This window comes from Mercenaria mercenaria, chromosome 2 (assembly GCF_021730395.1).
Source record: "Mercenaria mercenaria strain notata chromosome 2, MADL_Memer_1, whole genome shotgun sequence".
Taxonomy (NCBI): Eukaryota; Metazoa; Mollusca; class Bivalvia; order Venerida; family Veneridae; genus Mercenaria; species Mercenaria mercenaria.
In genome coordinates this window covers 109,335,761-109,363,145 of record NC_069362.1, presented here as the reverse complement: position 1 = coordinate 109,363,145, position 27,385 = coordinate 109,335,761, and the positions used below count along the sequence as shown (strand labels likewise).

At 34.1% G+C, this 27,385-nt stretch overlaps 1 protein-coding gene across 4 annotated transcripts in view; it reads left to right on the top strand.

Annotated features, from left to right (window-relative positions):
• LOC123564875 (uncharacterized) overlaps positions 1-27,385 on the top strand; it is a 531,225-nt gene that overhangs the window by 198,106 nt on the left and 305,734 nt on the right. The gene's annotated exons all lie outside the window — the stretch shown is intronic.

Sequence of the window (27,385 nt, the reverse complement as noted above, 5' to 3'; positions counted from 1 at the left end):
AACTAGTTTTGGGGACTATAGGATTGCATTTTCCCGTCCGTCCTACCATCTGTTATTCTGCCCATCCATTTGTCGGCAATTTTGTGTCCAATCGACACTATGTCATTCATCAAGAGATTTTAGTATTACTTGGCACAAATGTTCCCCATGATGAGACAATGTATCGTGTACATAACCTGGACCCCTAGCTTAAAGGTCAAGGTCACACTTGGAGGTCAAAGGTGAACATGACTTTTTTCCTGTCTGATAGCTCATGAAGGGATTTTAATATTACTTGACACAAATGTTCCCCATGTTAAGACAATGTATCATGCGCAACACCCAGAATCCTAGATTAAATGTCACACTTGAAGATCAAAGGTCAATAAGGGTTTTTAACTTTTCCATTCTATAACTTGTCACCCAAAACATTTTTTAAATATACATTCCCCTGGATTAGAGAATGTGCCATGCGCAGAACAGAGACCCTTAGCTGAAAGGTCAATGTCGCACTTGGAGATCAATTAAGGCCAAAAGGTCTTTTTTCTTGTCCGGTCTTAAACTCAACAATCCTTAAAGGGATTTTAATATTACCTTGCACAAATATACCCCATAATAAGACAATGTGTCATGCTCAAAACCCAGACCCCTTGCTCCAGAGGTCAAGGTCACACTTAGAGGTCAAATGTTGATAGGGTTTTTTTCATGTATGGTCAGTAACTCAGTCATCTATGAAGGGATTTTAATATTACCTAGCACAAATGTTTTCCATAATGAAACAACATGTATTAAGCAACCCCTTATCCCTAATTAAAAAATCAAGGTCACAGTCAGCGGTTAAAGGTTGATGGGATTTTTTTTTTTCAGTCTGGTCCATAACTCTGTCATCAATTAAGGGATTTTAATATCACTTGACAAATGTTCTCCATAATGAGATAATGTGTCATGTGCAATACCCAGACCCCTTGTGCAAAGGTCAAGGTCACACCAGTTCTGAAAGTCAAAAGTCAACATAGATCTTTTTCTGTCCAGTCTGTTAAATATTTTTATGTAAGTTCATGTGTCATATGGACCCAACTAAAAAATGGTGTATTTTCTTTAGAATTACTTCCCTTTAATATAATGATTTCTTACTTTTTTTCTCATATTTTCCCACCAATTTCAAAATGAAATGTTATATTAAATACTGTTTTTACAGATGTCATACAACAATCAATAATTGTTTGTTTTTTTCATATATGCAAGTTTTAATCCAAGTGTTGTGTTATTACATATTGTATATATAGTACAATATTGTTTACACATCATTGACAGATTTCAGTTCATTATGTTATACTGCAGTTACTAAGGAAAACTAGATGCCTTCCAGTAGAGGACTTTGTATTGCATGGCAATACTTCATTCACTTGTTTGTTTATGAAATACAGTTAAATTACAATTTTTTTGAATATCAGCATGTTTTATTACCCTGATTTTCAGAGAAAAATCTGGTTATTAGAATAGAGTACAACTTTGTCTAGGCAGGTTGGTTCAAACTGGTCAATTTTGCTTAATAAATTCAGTTTGGGTTGAGATATTAAAATGAAATTTGGCTTATAAATGGCTTAAAGTAAAACCAGAGTTGGGATTGCATTTGGATTCAGTGGAGCCATGGTCACTACAAGTTAAAGCATAGCATAAGTTCCTTCTAGGGCACATTTGTATAAATCTATAATGATCATCTTGTAAAATTTTGGTTGCAATGTCTCTTTTGATATCGGTCATCAGTGTGTGGAACCCCAGGATTGGACACAAGGACATGACCATTCTGCCTTATTGACATATATGCGCTTGATTTTTTTTCTGTTTAACATCCTAATATAGTGATTTGATGTGCTAACAGTCTATGTCCTTGCACACGACAAACTTGTCAGTGATTAAGTAATTCATGGCTGTAATTCAGTAGTATTGTCCTAAATCTCATGAGTGTGACATCTGGGCATTTGATGCGAGAATTTGTTAGGCATAATAAGAGGGTCCCAATGGGCATACATGCCATAATTTTTCAGGACATTTCCGGGATTCTGAGTTAAAATTTCCGGGATTTTTACCTTTTGTCCAGGACATACACTGTGACATTGGTATTCGTCTGTTTCATGCAACATAATATTACATGTAGTTTCCTGAGATAAACCTTGTTCACTCGTTTATAACTATAAGCATAATTTACTGCAAATGTCGTCTAGCTTTCTAAGGGAGGTAAATACAGGAAATACACATCTATAGCTTGGCATGTGAATTTATTGCATTCCTGAGGTGAACAGAATTAGGACACTTACTATATACGAAGAATTAACCTGGTCATCGTGTTTTAGATTCTAGCTAATTTGGTATCATTCTACAGCTTAAACGTTTATCTAATAATTAAATTGAATCCTTAAAGGAATAAAATAAATCTTGTAGATAAAATCAACAAGAAAAAATATTTGGCGTTGGGTCAATTTTCATGGGTCGGTCGGCACGGCATTCAACATTTTAATTTAGAATATGTGTGACAATCGATCTAGATGTTAATGATTACAACCGTTTAAAATAATTATCGTTTAATTGACCTACATGTAGCTTTACCGCCAGCGCGCTAAAAACAACGAGATTTTCGACTATTGTTCCTAATTTAAGTATCATAAAACTGTTATTGATTGTATAATCCTGTCATTTCTTAATCAGGGTCATCATAGTAACTGACTGTACCTTAATCAGTGTCATCAAAAGATTGTCGCATAATCAAAGCGGGCTTAATCAACACGTGTCCCGCTCGAGGGCATGAAACTGATATTGGATAATTAGGAATAAACAATGTGACACCGGGGACTATTTATTGCATAAAATTCAACAACTTATAGACAAAAAGCAAGTTTTATGGGGGATTATTTTTATCTGTTCCTGTATTTTTAGCTCCACTTTAGCTATACTACTCGCCCAGGCGTCGGCGTCGGCATGACCCTTCTTGGTTAAATTTTTTCGGGAACCTTTGTTTTTCTGTCATATCTTTGTTACTATTGCTTATATCTTACTGTAACTTCACATAAACATTGTCCAGTATACAAACAATGTATGTTTATGGGCTGAGCCCATAATACCCAAGGTCAAGGTCACCAAGCTGTTATACTTAGGTTATTTTTAAGGTTAAAGTTTTTCGGCAACCTTTGTTTTTCTGTCATATCTTTGTTACTATTGCTTATATCTTACTGTAACTTCACATAAACATTGTCCAGTATACAAACAAAGTATATATAGGGGCTGAGCCCATTATACCCAAGGTCAAGGTCACCAAGTTGTTATACTTAGGTTATTTTTAAGGTTAAAGTGTTTCGGCAACCTTTGTTTTTCTGTCATATCTTTGTTACTTATAATAATTGCTTATATCTTACTGTAACTTTGCATAAATATTGTCCAGCATACAAACAAAGTATGTATAGGGACTGGGCCCATTATACCCATGGTCAAGGTCACCAAGGTGTTATACTTAGGTTATTTTTAAGTAGGGATTGGAACGAATACTGAAATCAATATTCGAATATTCGGTTTGCCATCCATACTGTATGGAAAAAGCCTTTAAATTCTTATTGTGTTACATACCAAACGTATTTATGATGTTAAAGCGTGGTACTGCGTCAAGGCTAAACAGTAAACCCCGATCCTACACTAGCACAAACACCGACTAGTTTTTTAAAGTTTGTAGTTACACTTTTGACCATGCCAAATGATCAATGCCGATATATTGCTGCTTTTCAATGCATGGTACCATACATAGACGCCGTGATTACACGCTTTTAAAATTGTAAGTATGTCGGAAAAAACAGTAAAGCAGCATTAACTCCTGCACATAACTTTTCACAAAGCAAATAGTACTTCATTAACTACCCCTGCGGCGTACTGCGGTGGTTACTCCGTACGATATTGCTTGTAGTCCTGCGGGTACATGTTTGTACTCCTTGCGGGCTAATATGCAAAATAGTATCCTAGCCCGAATCCTAGCTGGTCGGTACATTTTTTCCTGTGTACATCTTTTGCATGCATCACATTGTGTTCACTTTTTAATTTTAAACCGTGGCCCCTGCCAAACTTTTTTGTTAAAAGGACATTTTGGACTCGAAAGAAACAGAAAAAAGATAATTACCCCTATCAATAAGTATTTGAAAATTACAATAATTTATGAATAGATGATTTTATCAATATTAAATTAGTATTTGTTTTTCGTTCATCCCTTTTTCAATGAATTAAATCAATTTTTGTGTCATTTGTTTCTTTGCTATATCATTGTAAGAAAGAACATGTCCGTAAAAAACATTGGGGCCCCAAGGTCAAAGTCAAGGAGAAACAATTTTATTTAATTAAAAAAAAAAAAAAAAAAAAAAAAAAAAAAATTTTTGACAAAATGCGTACTTTAAATTTTTAACCTGTTTCTGGGTTTCTTTATGCAGATGATGTGTGCTTAAAAGTATCTTTATCATTCAAATCCATCTGGAACAATCCAACTGATTATTTAGCAATTATGCACTTTTTTCTTAAATTTTTTACAAACTTCAATATTTTGGATTGATTTTTTACTAGATGATGACAGCGCTGTTGGGAACAAAAACTTTTGAATATTTTTACCGGAAATCCTATTCAACAAACTTCGTTATCTGGTGAGGACTATGTAATGACTTAAAATAAAATAGCATTAAAGCTTTGTAACAAACATGATAAATTGTGTATTTTGGGTTAAGCGGTATTCAAATAACAGGTTTTTTCAGCTATTAATTACTTCTCCCGAATTGGGCGCGCTGTTGAGGCACTTCTTTGTATTATTTCAGGTATTCAAAATGTAATGGGAACGAAGTTAAATGAAAGGCTTTTCAATTTATCCAAGTGAAAGCTCATATAAAAATTATTTTAACACTGCATGCAGTGAGTCAGAAATCACTAAGATTATTCACAAATGAACATTGCAAATAGTAAATTGGGAAATTTTCATTGTTCAGGAAAACCCAGTAATTGAACCATTTTATGCTATTAAGATAAAGTTACTCGAAATCAAGTTCTTGCTTCCAAAAAAAAAAAAAAATGTACAAAACCTTCCTGCATGAAGTTACTTCAGCTTTTTTTTCCTAAAAAATTCAAAGTAAAAACCCCAAAAAAAAAAAAAAACAAGTTTTTTCCCCCCATATTGAAGTTTTCTTCAGACTTCAACTTATAAAAAAAAAAATGAGTATAAATGCAAAAGAAATGTACAAATCTTTCCCCCCCGAATAAAATGTACTGCACAAATTTCAAAGTTCTGCGGGGTACTCAGTGTACTATTTTCTTGTAAGTCCCCCTGCGTACATGCATGTACCCTTAAAAATTTTAGAGTCTGTGCTGGTACTTGAAATGACTAGGAAACCCCCTGCGACATGCTGGTACTCGTCGAAAAAATCGCGGGATGTAGCGGCATGCGGTGTTTAAAAATACTCCTCTGGGGTACTGCGTTTTCGCGGCAAACACACAAATACCACTGTACGGCCACAGAGGCTTGCTTTTGTAAGGGGTATTTTGAATATTCGGTTTGTTTTTTTGGAAGCTTTAAATTCTTTTTAAGTGATTAGCATATACACAACGTATTTTATTTTTTAAAGCGTGGATCATCTGCGTAATAAGGGCCAAAAAATGTTGTTTTTGGGTAACCCGATCCCCAACCTACAAAACCCCCAATCCAGGTTTTTATTTCACTCTGTCAAAAATCATGAACAATTTTAAAAAATTCATGTTTTACTTCAAAAAAGATACAAAAAAAAAAAAAAATTATAATTTAGACCGTCGCAATTTTTTTCTAAAAAAAGCAGGTCTCCCTTTAAACAAAACCCGTTGTATTAAACCCCCCCATTTTTAAAATTTCAGTCGGCATGTAAAAAAGTCGTTATAAAGCAAGTAAGGCAGACTTAAACCCCTCAACATGAACTTTTGCATCAAACTATTTTTTTCTTTTTTATTATAAAATACTTCAAATTTAAATTTGAATACGGCCCTGGCGGATGAAAACCGATTCTGCGGATGGGCTGAAACGCGATGAAATATTTTTGGGAAAAAACCAATATCTCAATTTGGTATTGTTTTTGAAAAAAAAAATCTACAACTTGTTACATAAAACGGTGCCAATAAAAAAAGAAAAAAAGAAAAAAAAAAATCAAAATTTACGCCTAATACCCAACTGTTAACCGAACGAGGCTCCATAATTATGCATTTCAATTTTCTTGTTGATTGGCTCTTTTGACATGCACTGACCATTGACGCCCGTTTTCAAACTTTAATCTGTAAAAAGGCCCCCCCCAATTATGCATGCTATTTTTTTGTTAATTGGACATCTTTTTTATTCTCGATAAAAAACATGATTGGTTTTATTCTGTTAATTAGCATGCTCATTTACCCAAATAATGTCTTATTTAAAAAAAAATACAATAATTTATAAAATTCGAATTTGATTTTTTATGTCGAATATTCACCATTTTTTCGAATATTCGAATATTCTTCCCCCCCTATTTTTTAAAGGGTTAAAATTTTTTTGGGAAACCTTTTTTTTTTCTGCATATCTTTTTTTTTTTTGCTTAATTTATCTGTAAATCCATGAACTTGTCCAGCTCAAAAAAAGATGGTTTTGGGGGGGCCATTATACTCATGGTCAAAGTCACCAAGGGTTTTACTTTGAAAATTTTCAGTTAAATTTTTTCGAAAACTTTGTTTTAGACATACTTTGGGGACTTTAAAAGAAATGCTTGAAATTAAAAGTGTTTTTTTATAATCACTGCAAATTTTGGTACAACCCCCAACTCTAATTTTTTTTGACAGAATTATGCCCCCTTTTTTACTTAAAATTTTTGCATTCCTTTTTCCCTTTTTGGGTACTTCTTTTTGCAATATAAAATAAAAACTTGAAACAAAAAAGTATCTTTACATCATCATCTGCGTGGGTAACAATCCCCATAAATTTTGATTTGTATTTTTGACTGAATTAGCCCCTTTTTTACTTTAAAATTTTTTTCAAACTCTTTTTTTGGACATAACTTTTTATACAATAAAATAAAGACATCTGCATGTTGGTAAAAATCCCCCAAAAATCTGATTTGTATTTTTGACCGAATTATGCCCCTTTTTTACTTACATTTTTTACAAACTTCGTTTTCTGGACATAACTTTGGTACTATATAAGATAATGACTTGAAACTCAAAATATGTCTTTATCATCATCATCTGCATGTGTTGTAACAATCCTAATAACTCAAATTTGTGTATTTGATGGAATTATGCCCCTTCGTGTATCTTCCTTTTAAAGTAGAGGTCTCTTATTCAGACATATATTCATTTTACTGTCAAATCCCCGAATAGTGGAGCGCGCTGTCTTACGGACAGCTCTTGTTATTTTTCCGGGACATTTCAACACTGTCCGGGACACTGGGACGAGTATATAATTTCCAGGACAATCCGGGACATTTCACATTTATGCCAATGGGGTTTGTTTCACATATTGACCATGCATTTGAAGGTAACAACATATGTTAACCTTTGTGACAAATAATATGTTTGGCATGTTTCAACAACGACACTTTTCTATCCTTGGGTTTTCTAATATGTAATCCACGGAGCGCATCCGTACACAGAGTCGCATCAATTACGAAAGAATAATTCTAACATCAGGGATTATAAGTTGGTATTGTGTATAGGTTGACTATGGTCAAGTTCAAGGTCAGCATAACTTAATTAAAATCTGAAAATTACTCCATTATAGGTGCTATGGGATAAAGGGTTTGTTTGTTGTAGCTTTTTTTGTTGTGAATAATAACAGCATTTGAATTCCTGACACTTGAGACTAAAACCAGCATTTTCTCTAAAATAGCAGCCTATGAATTTAAGACAGTTGTGAATAACACACACACACAAAAAAAACAACATTTTCTTTAAAAAAAAAGAAAGAGCATTATGTGTATTAAAGACAGTTGTGAAGAAAATCAGTGTTTTCCTAAAAGAAGTTACGCATGAAATCGAGACAGCTGTGAATAAAATACAGCATTTTGTCCAAAGGAACAACCTGTGAATTTTACTTTAGAAGAAACCGTTGGATTGACAAGACATTGGTGAATAAAACTGTCATTTTCTCTGAAAGAGCAACCAATGAATTAAAGACAGTTGTTAATGAAAAACAACAAATTCTCAAAAAGTGCAACTTGTTAATTCAAGACAGTTGTGAGGCAAAATTTTTACAAAACGGAGAACTAGTTACAAGGTTTGAATTTTTTAAAGTGCATGGCTAGATAAAAGTGTCATGTAAATTACCAAGTTATCATTATAACAGACAAAAAAAGTTACTATTCCATAGCAGGGCTCCGGAAATTTTGAGAACTCAATCGGTCCGAAACGAAAATCATGACATCGGCGCTACCCCACCCACCGCATTACCAATATATAACATATTTGTAAAACATGATAGAGTAAAGAAATAAGCATGTCATGCATTAAAAATGATTTACCGGTCACCGCGAGTTACCATAAAATGAAGACAGTTATTCAGTGTAATGTGTGATCGTTACTTTTTTTAAATTTCGAATGATTGAACATAAACCAAACAAAACAGATCTTCGAAGAAGTTAATGTGCCCCTGCGCATGGGTGGCCATTAAGTACAGCCATTGACCTTCAGAAATCCGGCTGAATGACTCACAGGACGACCGCGGCAAGGCTCTAACCAACAGAGATTACGGTCAAGTGATTTGATACCAACACCCTTCAAGACTTGACCATGCAGGTACCTTGTTAAGTATACTAAAGACCAGTTAGATTGTAAAATAATAAATCCTTACTGAAAAATGGATTGAAAATGGAACTTTTAGATTTCTGAGCTATGTAATAAAAAAAAAAAAAAAAAAAAAAATATTTTTTACTATTTTAAGCATATCCGATTCTATAAGATTATGACAAAAAAAAAAAAAAAAAAAAAAAAAAAAAAAAAAAAAAAAAAAAAAAATAAATAAAGGAAGGTAAAAAAGCTAAAAAAATACAGCCATTGACCTTCAGAAATCCGGCTGAATGACTCACAGGACGACATAAGTATAGGAAATTTTGTATAAACACTATCCGACAATTTACTCGGTATGTTTGTTAAATCCGTTTAAAGGAATGTTATTTTTAATTAATTTAACATTGTAAATAATGTAGATCTAAACTTTGTATACATTTTACCGCCTTTTTACGCGACGTTGTTTAACGACGTCACGTCCGTTGTTTTTATTGTTATTATTCCCTGAGGAAGGCTTAACGCCGAAACGTTGGAAGTTAATAATTATCTATGAACAAACGCTACACGTGTTGTTGTTGATTTTTCTTATTTGAGCTATGTAATATAATATTCATTAAAAAGATACATGCTTTAATGGTTTCCAGTTTGTAATACATGTAATAAACTATTTACATGTAACCTGGTATTCAACTGGTACGACAATCAAATCATTTTGAAAAGTTCAACATCAACTAGACCAATGAAACATGATAACAAAAGAGGACCAGGGGCGGTGAATTTGGGTAAGAGTATGGTAATTTATAGAGTAAGTACCAAAGTAAGATCCGGTTATACTAAAAACAAAGAAAAATATCAAACAGGGAATGCCACGCACCAAAAGCGCAGCCTCCTCAAAACGAACCCCCAAGCACGCAAACGCGTGCACCACACACACAAACTATACTAAACCAGATTCATTTTAACTAGAAATGATAGTTCCTAATCTCTGGAATTTCAGAACATTTTTAGTTTTCTTGGTACCACAAAAGGTCATGGAAGTCACTTCAATGACCCTTCAGTATTGTATTGCAACATTACCTTTTGTATATTCAACTTTAGTCTAATCCGTAAGTTGACAATTAAAGTAATAATTAAATCAAACTGGTAGATACAATATAGAAATGAAGTAGATATCAAGAATAATTTCCCGATCTAACAATGTTGCTGCCATATCTGCGGTTTGCAACCTTGGAACGAACGTTTGTTCAATGCAGCTGTCATGGCTCCTGCAAATATTGTAGGAAGGCCGTGATTTGAATTGTGATACTTAAGTTTCCATTTTGAGATGTTAACACTTAGCAACTGTTATTGAAATCATCACATCACGAAAGAACAGGTGTCAAATGCTAGTGTGTGTGAAAACGATATCATTTAGTAGTTAAACTGCATGCAATTATTAACAGTTCGCTTGGTATCTGCTTAAGCATAATGGATTTTTATTCATATAGATATCTGAGACTTTTATCGTTACATTTAAAATGAAAGAGTTATTTAAGATACATTGAGTGTGTGGGGGAAATAGGGGGTGGGTAGAAATCTTCATATTTCATACAAGCAGACTTACTAGTATTTATTTTCAAATCTAGATGTACGCATGTTAAACCAAGTGACTCATTTTGATTTTTAAAATGGTCGTCATATACTGACAACCGGAAAAATATTACCAATAAAATTCTTAATATGTGACATATAAGCTTTCATAAGAAACAAAGTTTTTTTTCTAAAAATATATATAGGAAATAAATACACAAGATTACAATTCGCCTCAGACTATACTATTATGTCGGTGCGACGTTAAACCTCCCCCATCGAGCTCTTATGAAATGACGTTTGTGGATAATTCAATCATTCTAGCGAAATTAGATAATTTAGCCGCACCCGCATTTGCGACCAGCCTGGTCAGGATCCATGTTTCTCTAATTGCAATAGGCTTTGAAAGCGAACAACATGGATCCAGATCAGACTGCGCGGATGCGCATGCTTGTCTGGATCCATGTTGGTCGCAAATGCACTATGTTGGTTTTCTCTTGATGCGGCTCAATTAGGACTTTGCAGATAAAATCCTATCCGGGTGCAGGTCATATTTATCATGTAGACAACAATTGGTAGATTTCTTGGTGTCTCAGGTATCTATCAATCTTCTCATAATTTTTCATATAGTATTCTACAATGTTCTATTTTTGATCTCTAATTATTCTTAATTTACGTGAATGGCATGTCCTCGATGGTGAAGAACATAGTGTCACTCTTTACTGATGATTATGCCATCAGTGGTGCTGGTGAAAATAAGACCAGTCGAGAAGGAGTTAGCAAAAGATCTTGAATTGGTCATTGCTTGATAAGTGAATAACAAATTGATCTTACATTTGGGAAAACTTCCGTATTCCAATTGCGGAAGAAGAAAAGTCAACTCTCACAGAGCATACTAAAGGACTTTTTATTCTCTCAGTTTGGCTATGCTTGTTGGTATCAGTAATGAATATTTACAAGCGATGAACTGATTACCTGCTTGTAAAAGAGCGGAACAGATTACACTCTGTCATGCTTTTTAAAAAAAACATACCTACTCATTTTAAACAAGATCATCTTCTATTCCTTCGAAGGTGAAAGGTTTTGATAAAGTCCTTAACATTTATTGAAAGACTCTAGTAACCTTTCAGAGTTTAATGCTATTAAAGACCATATGCTAAAATAGCTGTTTAAAGGTAATGCTTTCATCTGTACATATTGTTTAGTAATTCAGTATTTTTTAGTATGATCTCATTTATGCGTTTGCATCTTTGCTTATTTTATTACAGTGATCAGTACTAATTTCAGTCAATAGTACTCGTATTTCAGTATAAATGTAATTCTTAAATTATCTACTCCTAAGTATGTGATCTCGTCATATTTCACGCCTGTCAATGTTAGACCATCATTAACAAAGATCAATAAATAATAAAAGAAATATTCCCTTCTTTGTGCTATCCTTGGTTTAAATATGACTGGTATGGGTTATTATGCATGCACATAGCCATTTAATAGTTTTATAAGCAACTGATACCAAGCCTTAAAGACCATGTTATGGCAAACCAATGTGTATTGTACCATTAAAAATGCATTACATTTCAGTCAAAATGTTTCAGTCGTTTTATTCTTTACTTCTTTTACTTCCTCTTTCTTCTGTGTGCGTTCATGTAAAGAAAAGTAAAATAAAAACACAATGAATCCGAATATGCATTCATTTAAACCTAGGGGATTGCAGATTAGTTTGAGATTTTTAAATGGCGTCTTTCCCGGACTATTTTTTGTTTTGTTATTATTGGAGAGGTCTTCATAAATTTGAGGTAATTATGTTAATTGTGATGATTTATATTTTAAGCGGCCGTATTTTAAAATATTTAGTTATGAAAATGGCGTTCAGTTAACCAAACCCAACCCGTGTCCATGAAATCCTTTCCAAACGAATCAGCGCGGGGATGGGGAGGAGTGGGGGTGTTGGGGTTGGGTGGAGTGCGAATAGCTAGGATACTCATAATTATTTTCATTCTCGCGAAACCATCGAACTCACGAAACTGCTCTTCATTTTATTTAGCATAATTTTCTAAAGTTTAATTCTGACTCTGTTCTGTACAGTGTCCCATTAGGGCCATAGCCGCACACTTAAGCTTGAAACAACGAAAGAGCGATACTACGATGTCAAAGAGTCAAAATAAACTACGATGTCTAAAAATCGAATTATTTCGTACTTTCGTTGTTTCAACTTTTCAACGATTCGTCTTCAGACGACATCGCTTGTAATTTTTACAGATATGTGTACATGGGCGACAGAAAGGCGATACTGCAATGTTGAAAGTCGAAAGTACGTTTGTAAAAATCGAAAGTACGATGGATCAAAGATGATGAAAAGTCGAACTACAAAGTTCAAATTCGAAACAACGAAACGTGATGGTGAAAAATCGTCAGTACGGTGATAAAAGAACGAAATAGTTTCAACATCGTAGTTTCGTGTTTTCATCATCGTCGTTTTGACTTTCAGCCATGGTAGTTTCGTTTCTTCGAATTTCCAACATCGTACCAGCGTTCTTTCGTTGTTTTAAACTCACAATTTTGGCAATGGGCGTAACAGGACACCGTATAACACTGTTAAATTTTAAAATAAATATGAGGTTTAATATCTTAATCAGGCACAGTTTCAGCAATTTATACATTATTAAAGTTGTCATAGTTCAATGACACAAAGCGTGAATACTTGCCGGATATTATTGTATAGAACCGTATAACAATAAAAGTGTACCGTTTGTTTCTTTTCAGTATTTTTATATTGAAATAGTGGTTATGTTACAAATATAAGAATGAAAACGTGTGTGCCAGTATTTGTACCAGGTTATGTCTTGTTCTCGGGATTCAATAAACAAAGGATGTAAATACGAACAGTTGTGTGGATATGCCTTTTTCATGCACTTAATGTTGTTTTTTAATTTAATATTCAGGGTTTTCATCTTTTATTTGTACATGTCTGATATTGCATACGTTAACACGATTGTAACCCTGTTTTAGCAACAAAAAATGTATCTTGAATTTCTTACACATTTTTTTATGTATTATAATTATCTTGCGAGATAAATAATTTCAATCCTATCTTTTTATCAATTTTACTATAGCGTTAACCCTTTATTCTCAAGTGAAAACCAATACAGATCTTGAACAGACGAATTTTTAAATGGTTTTTCAGTAAATAATTGTTTACATAAAACTGAATTTGAAATAAAGAGTTCTTTTCTATGATGCATTCCTTTAAAGGGATGAGTTAAAGTCTTCTAGTACCCGATGTTATATTAACGCATACTATGTATGTATGTATGTATGTATGTATACTGCTTGACGCCCCTTTCGGGTATAACTAGCAGGTGCGCGTCTGTGCCAGAATAAAAGTTTAGAAGATGACAGTAAGATGTCAAAGAAGGATTGTGCAAGATAAAAACTGTATTAACAAGAGTAAAATCAGGATAAAAACAGGGTGATAGTCACTTAATATGTAGTGGGATGCGTTAACAGCATGTCTGCAAATGTTCAGGATCAGCTTGGACTAACGGATCAGAGGGTGCCGTTGGTTCATTTAAGGTAACGGTTTGTATGGAACGAAAGAGAAATTAAAAACATTAATGTATGTATGGATCTGCTAAGGAGTGGTGTGCATATGGACGTGTCGTCTCAATGGCTGTTACTAGATACGGAGGGAGGGAATAGCTACGTATACCATTGAACGATTTTGTAAAAACCATTGAAAAGTCTAAGCAATTGTCGTCTGTCCTCGAGTGTCTGCCAACTGTGGATCATGTTTAACATGTTTGTTACACTATCATAATATGAATATTGACCCTTTACCCACATGGCAGCTCTTCTTTGCAGAAGAGTCTTGTAGGAGGTTTCTTTAATATTTTACTAAATTATCTGGAAGCGGGGTCGTGAAGAGATCCAAGCCGGTTGAGTTGATTTTAATAACGTGCCCCTCGTTGCTGTGGGTTTCTTGTCAGAGATGTGTTATTCTTTCAAATAGCTTGCGGAAGAGCGGTAGTTCAACCAAAGTGCCCATCTATACCCGAGACAGTGTCTTCTTCCAACACCATCATTTTTTTAAAGCTTGGAAGACATCATACCACCTCTTTTGTATCAGTTTCACAATTAAAAAAGACCAGGAAAATTGTATGCCGTATGAATGTACACACCAGGCTACATGTCCAAGCGTTTTAGGTATAAGATATACTGATATGTCAAATGAGCTAAATTTATAAATATGAGTATACGGATATGTAATATTCTCGGTTTTGGAATGTGTCGTCTCACAATTCAAATTTCGCTTGGCCTATGATATATTAGAAATTGCTGATCAGTACACTTTGCAAAGTAAAAATAATTTAACGACTATGAAATGATTAAATTGGATAAGTAATCACACTAAAAGCGTTAATTGTTTTTTTAATGATAATTTGTTAAAGATATTGTGCAGATATGGTGTTTTGTTGAACCAAAAAGTATTCATATCTGTCACAAATTGACATACGGGCCTTATTTTATCTGTAGTGTAAATGCAGGTATTGCATCATCTTTTTGTATATTTTTGGTTATATGAGGGTGTAAAAATGTCAGATTTCACGCATTGAAATCCTCTTATATTTTTCTGTATTTCATAACATAATTTCCATAGTAAATTTCCATTAAATTCTGTTCTGTAATTAAGAAGTTGATATTTTATAAACTTCAGTTATTTATGTTTTTATCCCCAAAACCACTATAATGGGCCTCAAATTGTCAATTTAAATTCGCGCCAAGTAGTTAGATTTCCCGGCTATATCGGGAATCCCGTGGAAAATGACAATAGTCATAGACTCCACGGTCTTAGCCGTGAAGCCCATGGAATTTTAGTATTTGGCGGGACATTATCCTTTAAATAGACTGGACTAGATTACTGCCTTTGCGCACACCACCTTCCGAATATAGACGAATCTTTGTCTGAATTATTTTTCTTGCTAGAAGTTCATGCTCGTCGAGGTATGAAATTTATTTTGTTAGATTTTTGTATGATTTTTGCATTACGATTTTTATTTGGTAATTTGTTCATTCTACGATTTCTGTACCATTTACTTTTCCGGCATATGATTTTGGCTAGTTTCGGTATGTCAGATAATTTATTAAATTTTTCAGACTTTTGTAAATTATTTAGAAAGAGAGTCTAATCGTTTTCGTTTATTAAGATGTTAGATTTTGTACTGAAATTTGTTAACAATGATATTAAAAAAGTACTTTGTGTTTCATAAAAAACTTTATGTCCAACATTTTGTTTAATTTTGGAACGCCATTACTGCATTGTTATATGGTTATGTATATTCTAATGGAAGTCTAGTGCCAGTTTGAAATATATTTTTGTAATATGAAATTGTGTGACAGTCTATTGACATACACATACATGTCCGTGTTTAGTGCTATGGCATTAATATTATATGGATGCCAAACTTCATATAACGTTTGAGTTACATTGAAGTTTGTTAATTTGTAGTTGTAAATAATGCTGCAGTTTATCATGTCAGTATCTATAATGTTTCATCATATACTTTTCATATCATGTCATACTATAACTTTAGTCTTTTATGTAAGTAATTTTTGTTAATAATGGAAGTAATATGGAGTATTTTTAATCATGTGACGTTTGAACTTAGTACCATATATTTTGTATAATATAAGTAGGCACGTATTATTTATGGGAGCCTACGGAGGAGTATGGTATACCCAAAGGAGCAGTTTTATGCCTGACTTATTTGTTTTGATATTGGTGCTTACCATATGTTATATATTTTAGCTTCTTCCGCCAAGACGATTTTTCCTGTGATGTCTAACCGGAAGTACAATGCCCGAGGTTACACTTGTCTTCACTCGCATGGATGTGATATTCACAGGCGCAGAGCTTTTCGTCCCAGGTTTGTGCAGTAAACCGCCAATGCGATGATTTGTGTTATCCTCTGAAGTCAGATCGGAGATCAATCACCTACCACATAGGGAGCCAATACGAATCAACTTATTCACGGTTTAAGGGACGCTGTATTTTGAATTTAGAAGCTGTTTTGTTTGTGCTACTCTATTGAAGTTCACAATTTACATTTAAGACCTGTGTCACGTCAGATTAGAATGGACTATAAGAATTTTGTATCTAAGATACTGAACTTTCTTTTTTTTCTTCTTCATAAATCACTTTTTTTTCTTGTCATATTCTATTCATTGTTAATAATCATCTTTGTAAATAAATTTGATAAAATATTGTAAGGTGTGGTGAATGTTCTGATGGTTACTGTCGCCGGTATACGGCCTTTCCTGTCACAATGGTGTCAGAAGTGTGGAATTGTTCGACCAGACACAGTAGCTATTCGAACATTATTAACACCCATTTAACTGCAGCCCAAAAATTTGTAAAGATTCCTCTTGTTTTGTTCTATTGAGTAACATATAATAGTTTTATTCATTTTTTTCAGAGTGCCGTCTTACCTCAGACAAGACAAAGACAGATCAATTGCTTCAGCTAACGCTTTAGTGGTCACAGATGATAGACAGTTGCATACGACACTTGGATTCTGGGAGAGTGCGTTACTTTTTTTTTCTTTTGGGTTATTTTGTCGTCACTCTTATGATTAAGACACACATATATCTGTGATCGAGATGATCGCCCTTTGACAAGGAGAGTTATCCTTCCTGCTCTTAATTGGCGTCGCCCTACTTCTTCCCAGTGATCCTATTTTGTATTAGTGTTACTGTATACATACCAGATACAGTATTTTTCTTTGTGTGTGGGTTAGCAAGATTGTTTACTTGCATTTACTTTTACCTACTTTTAAGTTTTAGTGCTACCACAGTTGTGTTATCCATACTTTATCTTAGAATAAACACTTTGATTTATGATTTGTTTATTTGTTACACTAAAGTGTTAACACTAGTTACAGTTGATTGATATTTGATAAGGTAGGGTTTTTGTTGCAGCCTTAATGTCCACTGTATTTGTTGCTTGTTGCCTATGCAACCTTGATTTGTACACATAGTACTTGTTGCGCAACTTAGTGTATTATTATTTTAGTGAGGACGTTTTTGTGTTTTGAAGTTATACGTAGTGTATAAGACTTTGTTTTGGCTTCAGTGGTTAACTGTTAGAGCCTTAGTGTAAAACTAGTGTTTTAGTCTAGTATTCCCTCACGAGATTTTTAATAGTTTCAGGTTGTTATAGTAGCTGTTGTACTGTAGTGTTATATAGTGTTAACGTAGTGTCATCATGATAGTGTAGTAGAAGTTAACGAAGGTAGGATAAGAGTTAGGTTATGAAGGAGAGGAGTTACGTAACTTTTGTTAAGGAAAGAGCAAGGCTAGGGAACGTGAGGAAAGACATTTGTAGATTAGAGGTCAGAGAAAGATAGATTTAGAGGCCAGAGAAAGATAGATTAGAGGCAGGAAGAGAAATTAAGTGCAGAGGCAGAGAAAAGATAGGTTAGAAGCAGAGATAGTAGATTAGAGGTAGAAGTAGGTTTCAGTAAAAGTAAAGAAATAGAATATGAAAAAAACAAAGTAGTTTAGATGCAGAGAGATTAAGAGTAAGAAACAGAGAGAGTAAGAGAGAAGGAAAGGTTAGAAGGGCAAGATTAGGGAAGATTAGAGTTTGAAGTTAGGTTGCAGAAGGAAAAAGATAGAATATGAACGACGGAGTAGCTTAGAGGTGAGAAGGAAAGTTAGAGTTAGAACGTACGTTAGAACTAGATAAGTTAGAAATGGGAAAAGGAGAAGTTAATGTTAGCTAGAAGTTAGAAACAGGAAAAAGGAGGAAGCAGTAAGTAGGAAAATTAGAAACAGAGCATAAGTTAAGACAGACTTAGAAAAGAAGAGTAAGAAAAGGTTAAAGGTTAAGATGTCTACCTTTGATGAGAGAGAGAAAATTGTTTCCTTGGATGCGTACTTGAATGTGTACGAATACGTACGCTGTTGCGCGGATTGGGATAAAGAGATATGGTCACTTAACTTACCGGTCTTCTAAAGGGACCGGCATGAGAGGTTTTTGATAGGCTTCGTTGGAAAGATAGGAAGGATTATGATAAATCTGAAAAGCCGCTTTGCTACGTCAGTTCGAACTCAATGACGTTGGCTATAAGAAAAAGTTTAGAAAACTTGATGAGGGCCTCGTGATAATGAGACCCTTTGTGATTTTTAGCCGATAAGTAGATTTTTAGTTGGTTGGCTTAGATTGAGTAAGGTAGATAAACGTTACGAAGGATTGTTAGATTTTATTCTTAGGGACCAATTTTTAGATGTATGTATAGAGAAACTATACCAGAATTTGAGTAGTAAGAAGTTAGTTATAGCTAGGGATGTAGCAGAAAGATGAGATTTGTTTTGCAAAGACTCGTGGAGGTCCCAAGTATGTAGTGAATCGAACAATAAGGGACCTCGGGTCACAAGACTTATAAACCATATGAAATACCTCAGAGGACAGTATCTTAGTAGTCGTAATGTAGGCACTAGTAATAGAGGTGTGTAGCAATGTTGCTAATGAGGTAGATGTTAGAAAAAAAAAAGTTTTCAAACCCTTTTTGTGATACTGAAGTGTAATAAGTGTGGTCGAATAGGGCATAAGCTCATATAAATGGTAGGAGTGGAAGTACCGGCGGTAATAGCTGCAATGCCAGCAGCAGAGTGAAGGTAGAGCAGGAAGTAGTAAAGGGGGAGAATAGAACATAGTAAGGAAGTAGAAATAAGAGGTAGAGGCCGTGACCGATCTAGGAGTAGAGGTAGAGGAAGAAATAGAGTTAGAGATAGGAGTAAGTCAAGTAGGTCTGAGAGTGGAAAAGCCTTATAGAACTAAGTGATGGTGAGGGGTTAGTTTTTGCTTAGTGTAAGTTACCATGTCCTACAAAACCGGTACTTGTAATGGTAGGGATGTAATCGCTATGCGGGATAAAGGTTGTACATGTTTTTGATAGTGAAAGGGACTTTAGTAGAAGCAAGTCAGTTTTTAGAGAAAACCCGTAGATGTAAGTACATAGATGGGAGTGAACATAGGCTAGATGTAGCTAGAATGATATTGATTTGTCCGTATTTCAGGGTACAGTAGAGGCGTTGGTTGTAGATAATTCTACCAATGATGTTATAATTGGTAATGGTAGAGGAGCTGTAGAACTCAGTTTAGTATAGTTTAGCGTCAGCAGTAGAAACCTACGGCGCAAGCCAAAGTTAAGAAGCAAGTTAAAGCTTAAAGTTCCGTCTATGATTTTAGATATATCTAGAGAGGAATTCTTAGAAAAGCAACAGAAGATAGCAGTTAGTTTGTGTAAGAAAAGAATGGCTGGGAAGGTACGATTAAGCAGTGTTGAGTAAAGGTTCAGTTAGGTTTGATATAGGAATAGATTGGGATTATATGAGAGTATACCGCCCAGAATTTCAGACAATTAGCAGTTGATTGTACCCTAAATGTCTTAGAGAAACTGTGATGAATGTTGCACATGATTCTTTATGTTCAGGACATTTAGGTGTAAGGAAAACGAGATTGTAGGGTATTAGGCGAATTTTACTGGTCCAGGAGTAATGGCAGAGGTTAGAGGTTCTGTCTGTCATGTAGTATTTGTCAACGTACTATAGCTAAGGGTATAGAGTAAGTTAAAGTTCCTTTAGGAAAATGCCTTTGATTGATTTTTTGTTTTTTTGTTTTTTTTACCTTTCCCGTTTAAGAGAGTTGCCGTCGATATCGTTGGTCGATCGCAACCTATGACTGATTGGAAAATTGGTACATTTTGACTATGGTTAGATTATGCTTACTAGATACCTCCAGAAGCAATAGCCTACCCCTAGTATTGAATCTGGAGAGAGTAGCAGAGGCATTAGTAGATATGTATAGTAGATTAGGAGTGCCGAGGAATGCTTACCGATTGTGGATCGCAGTTTACGTCAGACAGAAGTTAAGTCTATACCAGGATAAGGGGTATTTTAAGTATGGTGATTGGAGCAGTATTGTAGAGGAGGATCAGAGAGATTATGACAGATAGAATCCGAATGAAAAGAAGTGATGAGTTTTCAAGTAGAGAAGAAAAAGGATTTAGTTTTGTGTCCTATTAAAGCAGGGTAAAGAAACGTACAAAGATGTAGAGGTAAATCCAGAGTTACCAGTAGATGTCAACAGGAAAGTAGATTTGTTAGACAATTTCTTCAAATGTAATTGACAGCTATATATTTTGTATGTGTATTTTTATTGATATTTTTTAAGTTTATCTCAAATTTTGTCGCAATTGCAGTTCACTCACAGATTTGACGAAAAAGGGTCAGCCAAATCTTGTAGAGATGGGGTGAAAGTCAAGAGAAAGGCCTTTCCTGGACTTTGAACGGCTAGTTAATGGGTCCGCTATTTGAAGTTGCCAGATTTTAGATCAGATTTTATATTGAGATGTAGATGCTTCAGATTTAGGTTTAGGCTCAGTATTGCTTCAGGAAAGTGATGGATGAGAAATTAACCGTAGCGTATGCTAGTAGAAAATTGCTACCTAGGGAGCAAAGTACTCAGTGATAGAGAAGGAGTGTTTAGCGATAGTATGGGCTGTAGCTAAGTTTCACCGGTATTTGTTCGGTAAAGGAATTTGTTTAGAGACAGATCATCGCCGCTCACTTATTTGAAAAAAAGCGAAACTTAGATATTCCAGGCTGATGAGTATGGGCATTGTGCATTGCAGCATATAGGATCAGTATTAGAGCAATTACGGGTAGAGAAATGTAGGGCAGATTATTTAAGTAGAGTGTAGACAGGTGGCTATATTATATGAGGTACAGATAGTGAAGTGTGTGTTTTCTTTTCTGTGTATGCCTATTTTCAGTATGTCATTTTGCTTTCAATTAATGAAAAATTATAAATTTTTCTTTTTTAAGGGGGGACGTTGTGTGTCACCAAATTGCCCTAGACCATACGGGCCTTATTTCTATCTGTATAGTAAATTGCAGGTATTGCATCATCTTTTTGTAAATTTTTGAGTTATTGAGGTAAATGTCAGATTTTCACGCATGAATCACCTCTTATAGATTTTTCTGTATTCATAACATAAATTTTCCATGTTAAATTTTCATTAAATTCCTGTTCAGACTTAATAAGAAAGTTGGATTTTTTTTTAAAACTTCAGTAATTTATGTTTTTATCCCCAAAACCACTATAATGGGCCTCAAATTGTCATTTAATTTCGCGCCAAGTAGTTAGATTTCCCGGCTATATCGTGAATCCCTGAAATGACAATAGTCATAGCTCAGGCTTAGCCGTGGAATCCCATGAAAAATTTCAGTAATTGGGTGGGACATTTATCCTTTAATAGACTGGACTAGATGTGCCTTTGCGCACACCACCTTCCGACATTAGAGACGAATCTATGTTGAATTATTTTCTTGCTAGAAATTCATGCCTCGATCTGAGTAAGAATTTATTTGTTAGATTTTTTGTCATTGATTTTTGCATTACGATTTTTATTTGGTAAATTTTTTGTTCATTCTACGAATTCTGTAAACATTTACTTTTCGGATTTATGATTTTGGCTAGTTCGGATGTCAGGATATTTATTAAATTTTTCAGACTTTTTGTAAAATTATTTAGAAGAGGAGTCTAATCGTTTCGTTTATATAGATGTTAATTTGTACTGAAATTTGTAACATGAATTTTTATAAAGTACTTTGTTTCAAAAAACTTATGTCAAACATTTTTGTTAATTATGGAAAGCCATTACTGCATTGTATGTTATGTATAAATCTATATGGCATGTTCTAGTGCCATGTTTGTATATATTATTGTGTTGTAATATGGATATTTGTGTGACAGTCTATATTGCATACACATACAAAGTCCGTTTTGTGTATGGCATTAGATATTATATGGATGCCAACTATCATATATACGTTTGATTTACATTGAATTTTTGTTAATTTGTACGTTGTAAAATAATGGCTGCAGTTATATCATGTCGTATCTATAATGTTTCCTCATATACTTTTCATATCATTTCATACTTAACAATTTAGTCTTTTAAGTTAAGTAATTTTTGTAATATTGGAAGTAATATGGTGACGTATTTTAATCATGTGACGTTTTGAACTTAGTAGCACATATATTTTGTATCAAGTAGCACGTATATTATGGGAGCCTACGGAGGTATGGTTATACCCCAAAGGAGAAGTTTTATGCCCTGATCCTTATTTGTTTTGCTATGGTGCTCTTACCATATGTTATATATTTTAGCTTCTTCCGCCAGACGGATTTTTCCGGTGATGTCATAACCCGGAAGTACAATGCCGAGGTGTTCACTTTTCTTCACTCGCCGGGATGTGTATTCCCAGCGCAGAGCTATCGTCCCATGGTTGTGCCGTAAACCGCAAAGGGACGATGATTTGGTTATCCTCTGAAGTCAGCTCAGGGATGCCAATCCACCTAACCACCATAGGGAGCCAATAGGAATCAAACGTATTCACGGTTTAAAGGGACTGTATTTTGAATTTAGAAGCTGTTTTGTTTGTGCTACTTTAAAGTTTCACAATTACATTAAAGACCTGTGTCACGTCAGATTAGAATGGACTATAAGAACTTTTGTATCTAGAGATACTGAACTTTCTTTTTTTTCTTTCTTATAATCAGTTTTTTTTTCTTTTCATATCTATTCATTGTTAATAATCATCTTTTGTAAATAAATTTGTAAATATTGTAAAGGGTGTTGATTTGTTCTGATGGTTACTGTCGCCGGTACGGCCTTTCCTGTCACAATATCCTAACACGAGAGAGAACTATGTTCTCTCTCGTGTTAGGATATGAATAGTTCTCTCGTGTTAGGATATGAATACTTTTTGGTTCAACAAAACACCATATCTCATAGTTCTCTCTCGTGTTAGGATATGAATACTTTTTGGTTCAACAAAACACCATATCTGCACAACAACTTTAACAAATATCATTAAATTATACAGTAATATTGCTTTTATGCTTCGCTAATTGTTTCATAACTGTGACATCATTTATGAAGTGTTTTACTTGCGTAAGTAAACTTGTTCAGCCATCACTTAGAAGGTGTTTTGAAAAAAACAACACAGCCTCGTTTCATAGAGTATGCGCATACATAGCTGCAAAGGTAAGAGTAAGTAACAAAAAGAGTTAAAGACGGGTGGAGTATGTTTTCTTTAAGTTTTATCGCCCTAGTGAGATCTGTCTCAAGTGTATTAATAGATTAACCATTATAGAGTGTAAAAAAAAACGTTTTGCTAGACATAAATGTTTTCGTCTGTGGTAATTAAAAATCCGTCGATAATTGGTGCTAGTATGTTATTGCTGGTCAGTCCCGAGACGATTCATGATATTCTGCTTTCCAATCATCCTGTATAGCTGAGTGTCACGAATGGTTCGGTTATGCGATTGTACGTAAGTTCTCTTCCTCCTTGATGGGATGAACGAATATTTCATTACATTGTTGTCTAATTTTGTACAGTTTGTGTCAAACAACGTCCCGATTAAAATGCGCGTTCGGCATCATTTTACGACCTTTGCCATAACAACTACTTAGTATTCCAGTCAAGTTACTATGAACACGTTATTAAAGCGTATTAAAGCGGTGAATAAGATATCGTAAAGAAACACACGGAAAACAACACGCAAGCAAATAACGAAATATGTACAACCTGTCTTTAGGAAGAGCGCTCGGCTGTAAGACTAGAAAACTTTGACCTGTTTTACCGGCGATAGAACCTTATTGATCAGCGCCTTTAAAAGTATAATATATAGTTATACGTTCAAACACCACGTCTGCTTAACATGTACTTTGATATGTAAATATGTGTCGAATGATATGAATAGAACCTATTTTAGTGTGTGTGTTCGTGCGTGCGTGTGCGTGTGTGTATGTGTGTGCGCGTGTGTGTGTAAGTAAGTGCGCGTGTATGTGTGTGAGATATTAAGAGAGAGAGAGAGATCATACTACTGTGCAGACAAAATACGTCTTTAAGTGTTCAAGAACAGTAAGAGTTCTGGTACAGTGGTCACAACCACACTTATGCTTAGTCTACGCCATGTACGTGTTCTATTAAAAACACTTTTGTTATTCTGAAAGTCTTTCAGATATCAAACTGCGGCAAATATCTTTTTTCTATTATTTGCTCGCATTTCTTTTTGTCTTTCGTTTATTAAAAACTTCAACTTGTCAAATATAACACTGCTGCAGATAACAGACATGCTACAACATGTACAGTTATACCAGGAAGAAACGAAGTTAGTTGTATATTATCTACCCATACGAGTTAAACTGGTATCTGAAAATATTCAGTTTCATTATTTAAACGAAATGTACATATTAAACAGTCTGATGCACAATGATATGGTTAACCATAATAACAGTAACAATAGTAAATGGTTTAATGCTGAATGTCTAGAAGAAATGTATGCTTGATAAAAAATTGAATGTGTATAGGCTGAGTAATAGCGATGAAAAGTTAATGCCAGATCTCAGTATAAAAGGTGTATTAGAAAATGTAAATATGAATATGATAAAGCTGAAACACTAAAGCTTAACCAAGCAAGACATAAAAATGCCAAATTATATTGGAATATGTTAAAGCAAGCCGCACGTGTGAAACGGTCAAATATACCTATGGATGCTTTCGAACAGTATTTTAAAGTAATAAATAATCCTGATGATCGTTTTAACACACCAGATGAGGATGTTTTGTATCTTTTAGAGACATGAGAGAGGATTGAATTCAAGAAACATGTTGTACATGATATTAGAAAAGCTATAAAACAAAGCCCGGAAAGAACGCTGGACCAGATGCTCATCTGAACGATTTTTAATTGGTTGCGGGTTTATCAAAGTTAGGTGTAATTCTGACAATCATGTACCATCTTTATTTGATTCCAATTCACATCCAAAGGATGTTCATGTGCTACACAAAGTAGTCCCATTCATGAACAATGCGGATGAATTATCAATGATTAAGCAGTTCTTATTCATCCTCTATCCATTTCACACTGGCCGTTTAGATTATTTATATAAGACCTGTTAATGATTAGGTATTCCAGCCAAGGTTACATCACTGACTTCCAGCTGTTCATGTAAGGTCAGGCAGAGTTTATCTTAGATATGAGGCACATTAGTATTTGTTTCATATACATGTATATTTAGAGATTGGCATTTAAAATGAAAATATATCTAGCAAAACCCGCAACCACCAGACATCTCAAGGCTTTGATTCATGGTTGTGATATTTTATTACCCTCTTTATCATTGTTATTTAACAGAATATTTACACTTGGGTATTTTCCAGAATCTTGGGTCAGAGGGATATATTATTCCCGTGCATTAAAAGGGTAATACTGAAGACGTTAACAATTATAGAGGTATCACTTTACTTAGTGCGATAGGAAAATTGTTTACATGTTTTTTAAATAATAGATTGTCAACTATTATGTATAAAAATAAGTTTTAACAGCACGTGTTCATGAGAATCTGTTTTCTCCCCTGTCAAAACACTCCCGAAAAGTGACAAGGACAACAGTTTTATGCTAGAATAGATAGCATAAAATTACTGTTCTTGTCACTTTTTCAGGGTGTTTAGCAGTAGAGAAGAGAGATTCTCGCGCTCACGTTCTGTTAAAACATCTTTTTATATATACTCGTTCCGTGGCAAAGCGTAAACGGATAATTCAAAAGGAAATGACGTCAAAGTGAAAGAACAACTCAGATATTCCCGCGAATTTTATGGAAATTAAATGACGATGAGGGATAATGCACTAATTTATTTGTTTTGTTTCTCGTTTTATGCTAGGATAGCGTTAGCATGTATTCATTTTGTGTTATAAGATCTTCAGAATCCCTCGGGATTCTGCAGACAACAAGCATGCGTTATCCCTACAAACAATAATGTACTATTTTAAACGATTGTTTTATATAATTTTGAACTTCAATAAATAGTTATGTTTTCTTCTGGTAAAATGACGTTATTACCAAATAACGAAAAGTCCATGTTCAAAGGATGAAAACATTGAGTCACTTTAAATAGATTTATGCATTTTGGCCGTTTACAGTTAGACATTGAAAGAAATTATTCACAGCATCTTCCTATACACGGCTCCAAAGTGATATTTTGAACTTTGACGGTGATTTAAATGGATATCTAATGGCTATCTCTTACTAAAATATTTTATATTTAGATACTGACTTCAGATGTAGAAATATATTTAACTTTATTAAATATGCAAATAAACTGCGTATGTGCGACTACATTCATAATTAAATGTCATGCAGTAAGGGTCGATTGTTAAAAAAAAACAACACTATAGAGCGTACACTATTCTTAACCAAATATATAGTACTGTAAATACATATAAACCTGTCAATTTTATGTTTACATAAACTACATATAGTCTTTGTTCATGTTTTCAAATCTAGTATACTTTTTAAAAAATGTCTATGTTTAAATAACTACAATTGTTTCTTATTCTTGCATAATATACTAAATAATGTCTTTCACCAACAAGATATTAAAGAGAGGCGATATTGAATTTACTTTTGAAAACACCCAGTGATGGTGAATTCCAAATACGAGATAAATAAAGTTGAATTCCCTTAGCAATGGTAATATAGAAATTACTATTTCGTTCCTATCAATAAATCTTATAATTTTATAAATTATGTTAAAACAGATAAAACTGCTGTCCAATAATTACATGGTAAGAAAAACACTAATGTTGATAACACATGAACTGATACGGTCAGAGCCACGAATGAAGGTAACAAAATATTGATTCAACAATACTTTCGACTATGTGAATCAAGTTCTCAAGCCTTAAACATATATTTGAGAGAACAATTATTTGAAATAGAATTTAGCAAGAAATTGATAAATTTTATGTTCGCCGCAAAAATGTGGAAAGCAACATTATAAACAAAGTTAAATATTATGATCCTTTAAGCTTTCGTTCTATTTCTTTTGCAGGCAGCCGCGGATGGTCATATAGAAAAGGAAAAGTTAGGAACAGTAACATTCGAGTGCAGAGAAGGTTACGTAGTTTAAAAAA